The 9760-nt window shown below is 32.9% G+C and overlaps 1 long non-coding RNA gene across 2 annotated transcripts; it reads left to right on the forward strand.

Moving 5' to 3' along the window:
- The first annotated feature begins 348 nt into the window (after positions 1–348).
- LOC149414953 (uncharacterized) lies at positions 349–9338 on the forward strand. Of its 2 annotated transcripts, none has more exons than XR_016303879.1 (4): positions 349–520; positions 1665–1792; positions 6278–6424; positions 6514–9338. It is a non-coding gene; the product is annotated as an uncharacterized LOC149414953 (long non-coding RNA). The 2 variants fall into 2 exon arrangements; XR_016303878.1 differs by having other exon boundaries at positions 349–516.
- Positions 9339–9760: the final 422 nt, after the last annotated feature.

The raw sequence follows: 9760 nt of genomic DNA on the forward strand, positions 1-9760 counted from the left end.
ACTGATAGATAAATAAATAAATAGTAAAAAAACCTTGATTACAAATCATTTTAACAGTTTGTAATAAATTTACCCTCATCCTAAACTTTGCTTAATTACCGCTCATACAAAATATCACTAATGGTCTGTCCAGGGCTTATTAGGTCCATGCTTTTTTACAAGTTTTCTAAAATTTTTAACTTCTGATAAATATTCCAAAAATAACAGGTTCCTCAGAGAAATTGCATTGACAGTTCCAGTGACTGCGAAGGAACGGGCTCCTTGTAACCGCAACAGAAATGTCGTCCATATCTACTCATTATAGGCTTCTATGGGCTTTTCCTTTATTTCCTTCCTGTCACGCAGAAATAGTTGCATTACCTTACGAATTGCGTATAATTGTATTAAATTTATACGATTTGAGATCGTTCCAATAACCTACAATTTATCATTTTTACGTAATTTAAAAAAAAATTTAAGTCCTTTTTTTAGTGACGTTTCTTCAACACTTTGGAATTGACTGTCACGCTTAGCCTTGTACGTAAGTAGCTTCTAATTATATGTACCTATTAAGTAACACCGAAGCCCATTAATTGATGTTTATTGTAATTATACGTCGCTTAACACTTTATTGGTCATTTTAATAGCATTCGCGATATAACAGACATGTCGCTACCTTACATCAACCAGAAAATGTGCCAGACGAGAGTGTGTGCGTTTATTCATTGTTGATTGACGGCCGTGGTCACAATCATGAAAACCTTTACACTTAATGTCAGAAATAGGCGTCAACAATTGTGCTTTATTTTTCGACCACTCAGAAATCAATATTGTTTATTCTTGGGAAACCTTCATTTACAATCTTAATATATCTGTAAACACTTTTGAGGTGGTTTGACCCACTTAAGAACTGCATCAACGCCAAATTGACATTTAGCACTTAGTATGGATTTGACGAGAATGATTCACTTTAACTGAAAGTGTACCGCGATGGGCAAAGGGTAACATTTGGAGGCCGCTCACAATAACACTCCTTATGTAGACGGTGATAAAGTTTAAATTACCGGTTAACACCAGCCGACTGTTTTCATTTATGTAAGAACAAAACTCGACAAAAGTGTGTTTTGTTTGATTTTGCGAAGTTCATGCATAAATATTCAAATATTTTGTTGTAATTTTCTAAAGAACTTAATTTTTAATTTTATGCAATAAAACCATAATCGAAAATGGGTTCGTAAGTAGGAAATTTTTTAAATCTTTAAATCAGTTTTTATAGCCTTTACTTACATTATTTTTTCTGGGCATAATATGAAATGTTTATTAAAAAAATGCTCGATTATTTCAAAGACGATGATGTGTTCTACAAGCATTATTTAATTAAAGCTTCTAAAATATTTTTAAGCGATAAAATTTTCAACCCAAAAACACATGATTTTGCATTACTTCGTAGTGTATCGCCTTAACATTAATTTCTATAGGTCACACTTGTAATTTTGCGAATCATTGTTTTCTTTAGTCCTTAAATAAATGGTCGCTTTTCTGTTGTTTCATTGGTAAAAACTGCCGTTTATTGCACTGGCGTGGATATTAATAAATTTAAAATATCCAGAGTGCCGTGTTCGTGAAAAAATCACCTCAAGGGCGCCGTTACCAATCAAATTGGATTAATTAGTTAATGTTTACAGGTTGTAAGTAATTTTGAGCAGAGACCAACAAATTACTATCGCGTAACGGGACGCTATCATCGGTGGCATGGATCTTAACGAACCAGAGAGTATTTCCGTCGGGAGTGCCGAGAGTGTTCATCCAACTAGTAAGTTGAATTACGAATATTAATGTACAGAGGTGTTTCAGACGAACACTGCTTTTTTTTAACCGCCAAATAATTCAATAAATACTTGCATTTTATTCGACAATTAAGGCTTATTGATTTTTTCACCTGAAAACAAACAAATCAAATGAAGATAGGAAATAGGAAAGTCTAGTGGGAAATTTAGTACTAAACAAAAATAAAGTTGTTTGTTTTCAGATGAAAAAGTCATAATTATACTAAGCAATAATTGTTGAATAAAATACTAGTATTAGTCGGATAAAGATATTTTTTCTTTTAAGATTTTTTCAATTTATATTTGTTTTTCAGGCTACTAATTATTGCTTATAATAATTTTTTATCCTTTGTGCTTTGCATAAAAATCTTGTATTGTAAACATAAGTTTATCTTTAATAATTTTATAATATTAATTCACAGAAAAGCCGTTTATAAATAGTAATAATAAATTGTAAGCCCTGTTGCCGCTAGTTTTACTAGTATAGTATTGCTTTTAGACTTCAGAAGGGTATATTATTTTCTGCAGCTGAGAAACAACCATCACTCTACATTAATAGTTGGTTATCGGTTGTGTAGGGTTTGAAACACATTTATTAGTAAAGCCCAAAATCTTACATTATATTTTTTACACTTTATACAAAATAACTATAATGTGTTGATCACCATAAAACAGGCAGTTGCCTAGTAGGGGGTTTCGATGAATTAATTTCTTATAGATTTCAATTAGATACCATGTATTTTATAAATAAATAAATAATTGTTTTATACAATTATATTTCTTCTAACACAGCAAACTTATTTTGTGGCACCATTTTAATTGAAATTAATAAAATACTTCGTTTTTACCACTTTTATTGTTTATTGTTTATTAAATAAACAATGAAAGTGGTAAAAACGAAGTATTTTATTAATTACAATTATATTTCTCTGATTTTGCTTTAAGATAATGTTACTTCTTAATGAATATATTATTTTTTTTAATTTTTTTTTTTATTAAATTGAATATAATTACATTTAATACAATATAAGATATGGGTAGTCCCACAAAGCTGTGACAATCAGCTTGTCTGTAGGTTCTACCATTTAATGTTATAACATAATACACATTAGCTTAAGTTTAAATATTAATACCAAATATAATGTTTATTTTTTATTTTTTATGTGACACCTCACAAGAGTGTCCCTGCCTGTGGAGTGCACAGACAGGGGAACTATGTCACCACCCGGTTGGGCGGCGTTGTGAGGCGGAGTAAGGTAGGGGCTGTAGGAAGGGATTTGTTAATGCGGGCCTTGAAGAGGCTCGGATTATAGGAGGGAGGAAAAACAGATGCCGGTAGCTCGTTCCACATACGAGCCGACTTACACAAAAACGAGTCGTAAAAACGGCCCGTTCCCATGAAGCCAACGTCAACCGTGAACGGGTGTTCAGTTCGTGTCCGTCGAGTTTCGCGCACGTGCACCGGTGCATCAGGAATCAATGCTGTTAGCTCCTTGGAGCAGGCTCCATTGAAATACCTGTAGAACAGACACAGCATGCCTACATTGCGTCTATGCATTAGAGAAGGCAATCGGTCTGTTAACAACGGATTGTCAATCAGACGGATCGCTCTCCTTTGCACATATTCAAGCAGGTTTATCAAGTATTTTGGGGCACCAGCCCAAAGGTGGCTCCCAAATTCAATAGTTGGGCGGACTTGAGACTTGTACAGGGTCAGCAGCTGGTCACTGTTGAAGAATCTCCTAGCCCTGTACAAGACGCCCAACTTTTTGGAGGCCCGATTTACTCGGGCTTCTATGGATCCCCGATACTTGAGCTGGTCTGATATAGTAACTCCAAGCATTTCAATGGAGTCTTTATTGGAGAGAGTGCTCCCATCAAATTGCAACAGACAGTCATTGATCTCCCTCTTTGCCGAAATCAGACACGCTTGGGTTTTTGAAACGTTGAAACTGACCAAGTTGGCCTTACCCCAGGCACGAACCATCTCTAGGTGGTGGTCAATTTTTTGCTTCAAAACTTCCCGAGCTGTTCGGACATCATAGGTGGAAGGGGGCCTGTCAAAAAGATAACCCTCGTGAACGAATTTAGAATAGATAAACGTTTTGTTCATTTATTAACCACTTCTTTGTAAGTTTAGGGCAGGGTTCCTCATTATTTTTTAAGTTAATTTTTTCGTTAAATTTGTTATAAATCACAGGTATCAAATAGTCAAGTGTTCTGCTACCATACTTATTTGATATTAGTGGAATTTTTAGGCCTTTTTTTTCAGTAAATCTTGTTTTGTGACTATGCACCAATGCCTTTTGGACGCATTTTCTCCCGCATTATCCATAATTATAATAAACCAGAGAAGCCCTTTAATTGGGAGTAGGCCCTCAGAGCCATACAGTAATTTTAAGTTGTTTCTTTGTTTGTAAATGCTAGGCTTAACAATTTTTTTAATTATAGCAGTTTGTAGATTTTGAATGTATTTAATATTAATATTACTCGAGTGTCCCCAAGTTCGAATTCCATATCTAAGTATTGATTCAACCATAGAATGATATATAAGTTTGAGAGTACATCGAGGCAATACAAATTTTAATTTATAAAAATTACTCGCCAAACATCGGAGCTGGTTACAAATTTTGGTCACACTTTTGTCCCATTTAAAGTTATTGTCTACGAGTATGCCAAAGTAAGTATATTCGTTTGCAAAATCAATTTTTTCACAGCAGCAAATACTATCCATTTTTTTATGTATACATTCAAAATTATGTGCAGTTATTTTAGGTAAGTTCCACATTTTTAAGCTCGGGGATCTTTTATAAATGCATTTAGTTTTTTTGACATTAATAATTAGTCCTACATCATGAGACCATTTAAGTAGCTCGTTAAAGTCAATTTGTAATTCTTGAATAGCTATTTCAGGGTTTTCATTAGAGACAACTAATGCAGTATCATCAGCAAAAATGAATCTACGGGCTATTTTAAAAAGTTTAGACATGGCAATTACATAATAATGTATAATTTTGGTCCTAAAATTGACCCTTGTGGCACCCCTGATTTAATAAATCTAAAATTACTCATTACATTCAAAATCTTTACATACATTTTTCTATTTGTTAAATAGTTTTTGAAAAATGATAGGAGTTTACCACGGATTCCTATGATTTCGAGTACCTTTATTAATTGTGTATGGCTGAGTGTATCGAAAGCTTTTGAGAAATCAATAAATAATACTAGTACATGTTTTTTTGAGTTAAGCTCTGAATTTACATAATTGGAAAATTTTTCGAGCAGTTTATCACAGCTTTTTTGTTTTTGGAAGCCATACTGACATTCATCAATAATGCCCAAATTATTTAAATATCTATCCAAATTTATGGAAATATATTTTTCTAATATTTTTTCTAATGCGGGTAATAAGGAAATAGGCCTATAATTATTTATTACGGTGTGATCTCCATTTTTAAAAATGGGCCTTATGATGCTGCATTTTAGTTCAGCTGGAATGTGACTTGTGTCAATAATTCTGTTAATTAGGTGAGTAATTATAGGACCAAATAATTTAACATGTTTTTTTAGATCATACATGCGAATTAGATCCACGCCCGGTATCTTTGAATTTTTCATTCTTTCGATAATGTATTCAGTTTGTTCTGCATTAGCTCTTGGTAGGTACATTGAATGTTGCAAATTTTCTTGCTTCAACTCAGACGCTCGAACATTGCATTCGTGCAATAACTGATTTACACCCGCGTCAAAGAATTTTGCAAAGTTTTCTGCCACCACATCCGCAGTTAAGGAATTTAAGAAATATTTAGATATGACTTCATCACAATCGGATTTATTTTTCCTTCCCAATACTTGATTTACTTCATTCCGTGTTTTTTTAATGTCCTTAAAACAATGTTTAAATTTGTTATTATAGTATATTTTTTTGTGTTTAATCTTCTTAATGTTTCTTCAAAACGCCGTAAAAAAGCTTTTAACATATTTTACAATTAATAAAGTTTTTCCCTTAGATGAAAGCGTAACGCAGAAAATAATAATAAATTATTATTAGATACCAAAACATTTTCACGAACATTATTGTTTTTTTACTAAGAAAATATTATGGATTATTTTATCACTTTTTCTACATTTTTACAAATATTCTATTATTATTGCTTTTGCAAACAGGATTGAATAGATTTTTTACGTAAACGGAGATCTAGGTCAATTTATTTTTCCTTTTAAAACTTTGATTAAACTCCCTAATGAGTAATATAATGACCATAAAACGCCACCGACAACAACAAAAATAATAATATTTTTTTACACAATAGAAATCTATACCCGCTTAGGCTAATATTATAACAATATAACAAAATTATATAATCCAACAAAAAATACAAATAATCTTTGAAATGTCACTGACGATCGTAATTTTTTATGATACTCTTCATATATTGAAATATCAATGTAGTATTATTTCATTATTACAGGTAGTATTAATTTGGAGACTGTACCCATTAAAGTGGAGCCAGGACCACGAGAAGAAGGCGGAGGGGAAGTTCCTCATAAGGAAATATACATAGACCTGCCGGATGTTGAAAAGAAATGCTCAGAACACTCTGAAAGTATTACTGCAGGTAATATAGCTTTTTGTTTGTCTGAATTCATTTTAATATGTTTCATTATAGATACCTATTTATTGAGGTTTATCCACCATCTTTTTCAGACTTAATAACGGACCTGAAGAAGCATCGTGGAGGAAAACCCTTCTCATGTTCCCATTGTAACTTCTCCTGCTCACGCAAGTTAACGTTAGCACGACACTTGCGCATCCATTCTGGAGAAAAACCTTATTCATGTTCCCACTGTGACTATTCGTGTTCCCGAAAGTATAATTTAAAACATCACATTGTTACCCATACTGGACAGAAACCTTTTTCATGTTCCGAATGCAACTATTCATTTTCCCAAAGGGGACATTTAAAACGTCACATGCTTACCCATACTGGAGAAAAACCTTATTCATGTACCGAATGCAGCTACTCGTCTTCTCGAAAGGGAACTTTAAAACTTCACATGCTTACCCATACTGGAGAAAAACCGTATTTATGTTCCTACTGCAAATATTTATGTTTTGAAAAGAAAAATTTTAAAGATCACCTTCTTACCCATACTGGAGGAAAACCCTTTTTATGTTCCTACTGTAACTATTCATGTTCTCGAGAGGTAACTATCAAACTTCATATTCTTACCCATACTGGAGAAAAACCTTATTCATGTTCCTTCTGCAACTATTCATGTTCTCAAAAGGGAACTTTAAAACTTCACACTCTTACTCATACTGGAGAAAAACCCTTTTCGTGTTCTTACTGTAGCTATTTATGTTCTCGAAAGGGTACGTTAAAACGTCACATGCTTATTCATTCTAAAAAAACCTTATGCATGTAAATAAATACAATATTCCTTACCTTAAATACTGAAAAAACTACATTTATCTCATTCTTTGTGAATAAGTTTTAATTAAAACCGGAATTCAATAGTATCATATACCAAAGTAAATATAACAGAACTAATTATAATCAAGCATGTTCTATACTTCTATATCCCCGGTATTTACAGACAGACATGATACCCCACTGTTATTCCAGAGTGCGAACATTTTAACTGTTAAGGCTACATAATTTTAATTAACATATGTTTAACCCTCAGCGTACGGAGAAACTTAAACGTTTTTATAACACTAAATTCACAAATAACAATGGATTGATCGTTCGAAAATATATAAATAAGTATGGATAGAGAACGCTGGAATACAATATATCTAAGAAATTTTAATCTCTGCTGAATAATGTAACTCTCTGAACAAAGTTAAATATATGTTGATGAAATGGCTATTCAAAAGAAAAGTATTGATAATGTGAATGGTTATGGTTAATTGAACGGTGATTGAATGGGGGGATCAAAATATATGTCCGAGTAATGGTAGAAATTGTATATATAATATGAATTACTATAAAGTTTAAAATCGTGTAATATTAATTTGTAGGCACCTGCTGACAAGCAATTTGTTTTGCGTAGCAGGACCATAAAGCACCGTATGCACATGTAATTAAAAAGGCATGTTTTTTTCGAGTAGCTGGCATTTTTGTAGGTGAGTATAGACAGGCTACATACAGGCATGCTAGCTACTCTTCTCTCATAGTTTCGTGCGCCTGTCTGGCTGAGAGGAAGAAATATGAAACGAACCGAAATGTTATTTTTGTAAAGCGGTGTACCTGTAACCCACAAGCGCTAGTAGCTGCGATAGTGCATAATGAAGTTTAGCATTTTTTCATCGCCCAAGCGAGCCATTTTGATCGAGCGAAAATTTCCACTTGCAAAAATGCAACAAAACAGAACACTTACAAAAAAACAAACGTTGTGTGATTGAATGGCATACAAGCTACTAGCATGCAAGTTACTAGCAGCGACACGATCCACATTCTACCGAATGCCGCTACTGGCATGTTTTTATGTGAGTTATTAGCATGTTATTAGCTCAAGGAGCACATTTAGCACCGCTTTTTTTTAACTTGTTTATAAACGACATTATTAGTATTTTTTTCTCATACACGCTTTTTGCGGACGACAATAAGATTCTAAAGATAATAAAAAATCACGATGACTGCCTTCTTTTCCAATCGAATATCGACTCTTTCAATGATTGGTGTAAAATTAATTGTTTGAAACTAAATGTCGATAAATGCAAAATTATGTCCTTCTACAGATCAAAAAAACCGATTTTCTTCGATTACAAACTTAATAATATTTGCTTAACAACTGTTACATCTATTAAAGACCTTGGTGTCTCTCTTGATAGCAAGCTTTCTTTTCGGGATCACATAACTGCAATCGTTAATAAATCCCTCAAACTATTTGGTTTCATCACTAGAATCACTTCGGACTTCAAAAATGTAAATACCCTTAGAACTCTTTACTGCTCCTTGGTTCGCCCCCATCTTGAATATGCTTGTGTTATTTGGTATCCTTTCTATGCTGTCCACATTCAACGCATTGAATCTGTTCAACCTCGGTTCTTAAGAGGGATTGCTAGGAGGCTAGGTTTTAGAAAAAGGCAAATACTCATATGATGAAATTGAACTAACTCTAAACCTCTCTCCTTTGGAAGTCCGTCGGGAAAGAAATGACCTCATTTGCTTCTTCAAAATTATAAATGGTATTATTGATTCACCTACTCTACTGCAACTCATTCCCTTCAATATCCCCTCGCAAAGACTCAGAAATAATGAACTGCTCTTCCTCGACCATCATTCGACAAATTATGGATATTATTCACCATTGTCCAGAATGTGTAGACTGGTCAACTCAAGTCAAAAACTTAACTTTTTTGGGATTAGTCTGAATGATTTTTACCAGTTGCTAAACAAGTGACGGAATATTATAAGTGTCCTGTGGTCCTGACCCACGGCGTATTCTTGACTTGATTCGACTTGTCACTTTATTTTCTTATATTATATCTACCATTTGTCTTTGCTGTCATCTACCTTTATCTACTCCTGTATTTTTCATTTTACTTTATTCGTGTTATTTTTTTTTGTAATTTGGACGATGTCCGTTAATAAATAAATAAATGTTTATCTGCGGTTTTGGTATTTGTATCTTTTAAAACGAAAAAAAAAGTAACTTTCAAAATTAAATCTTAATATTATATATTATGCATTTTACTCAATTTAAATGTAAAAATTTGTGAACTTGTAAAACAAATTAGGAAATGTACTTTTATGTCTTAGAAGTATTCTTAGACTAGAAAACCTAAAAAGAGGGGACATGCAACTGTTCAATCTATTTTACAATATGGAATTATTAGCTGGGGCGGACGTATACGAGAATGTATTAAATCAACTTATAATAATTCAAAGATTGATAATTAAGGTATTCTTTAAAAAAAAACCATCAAAATTTTCTGCTGAAAC

Source organism: Hesperophylax consimilis, chromosome 19 (genome assembly GCF_061612785.1).
Source record: "Hesperophylax consimilis isolate HC1 chromosome 19, BYU_Hcon_1.0, whole genome shotgun sequence".
NCBI lineage: Eukaryota > Metazoa > Arthropoda > Insecta > Trichoptera > Limnephilidae > Hesperophylax > Hesperophylax consimilis.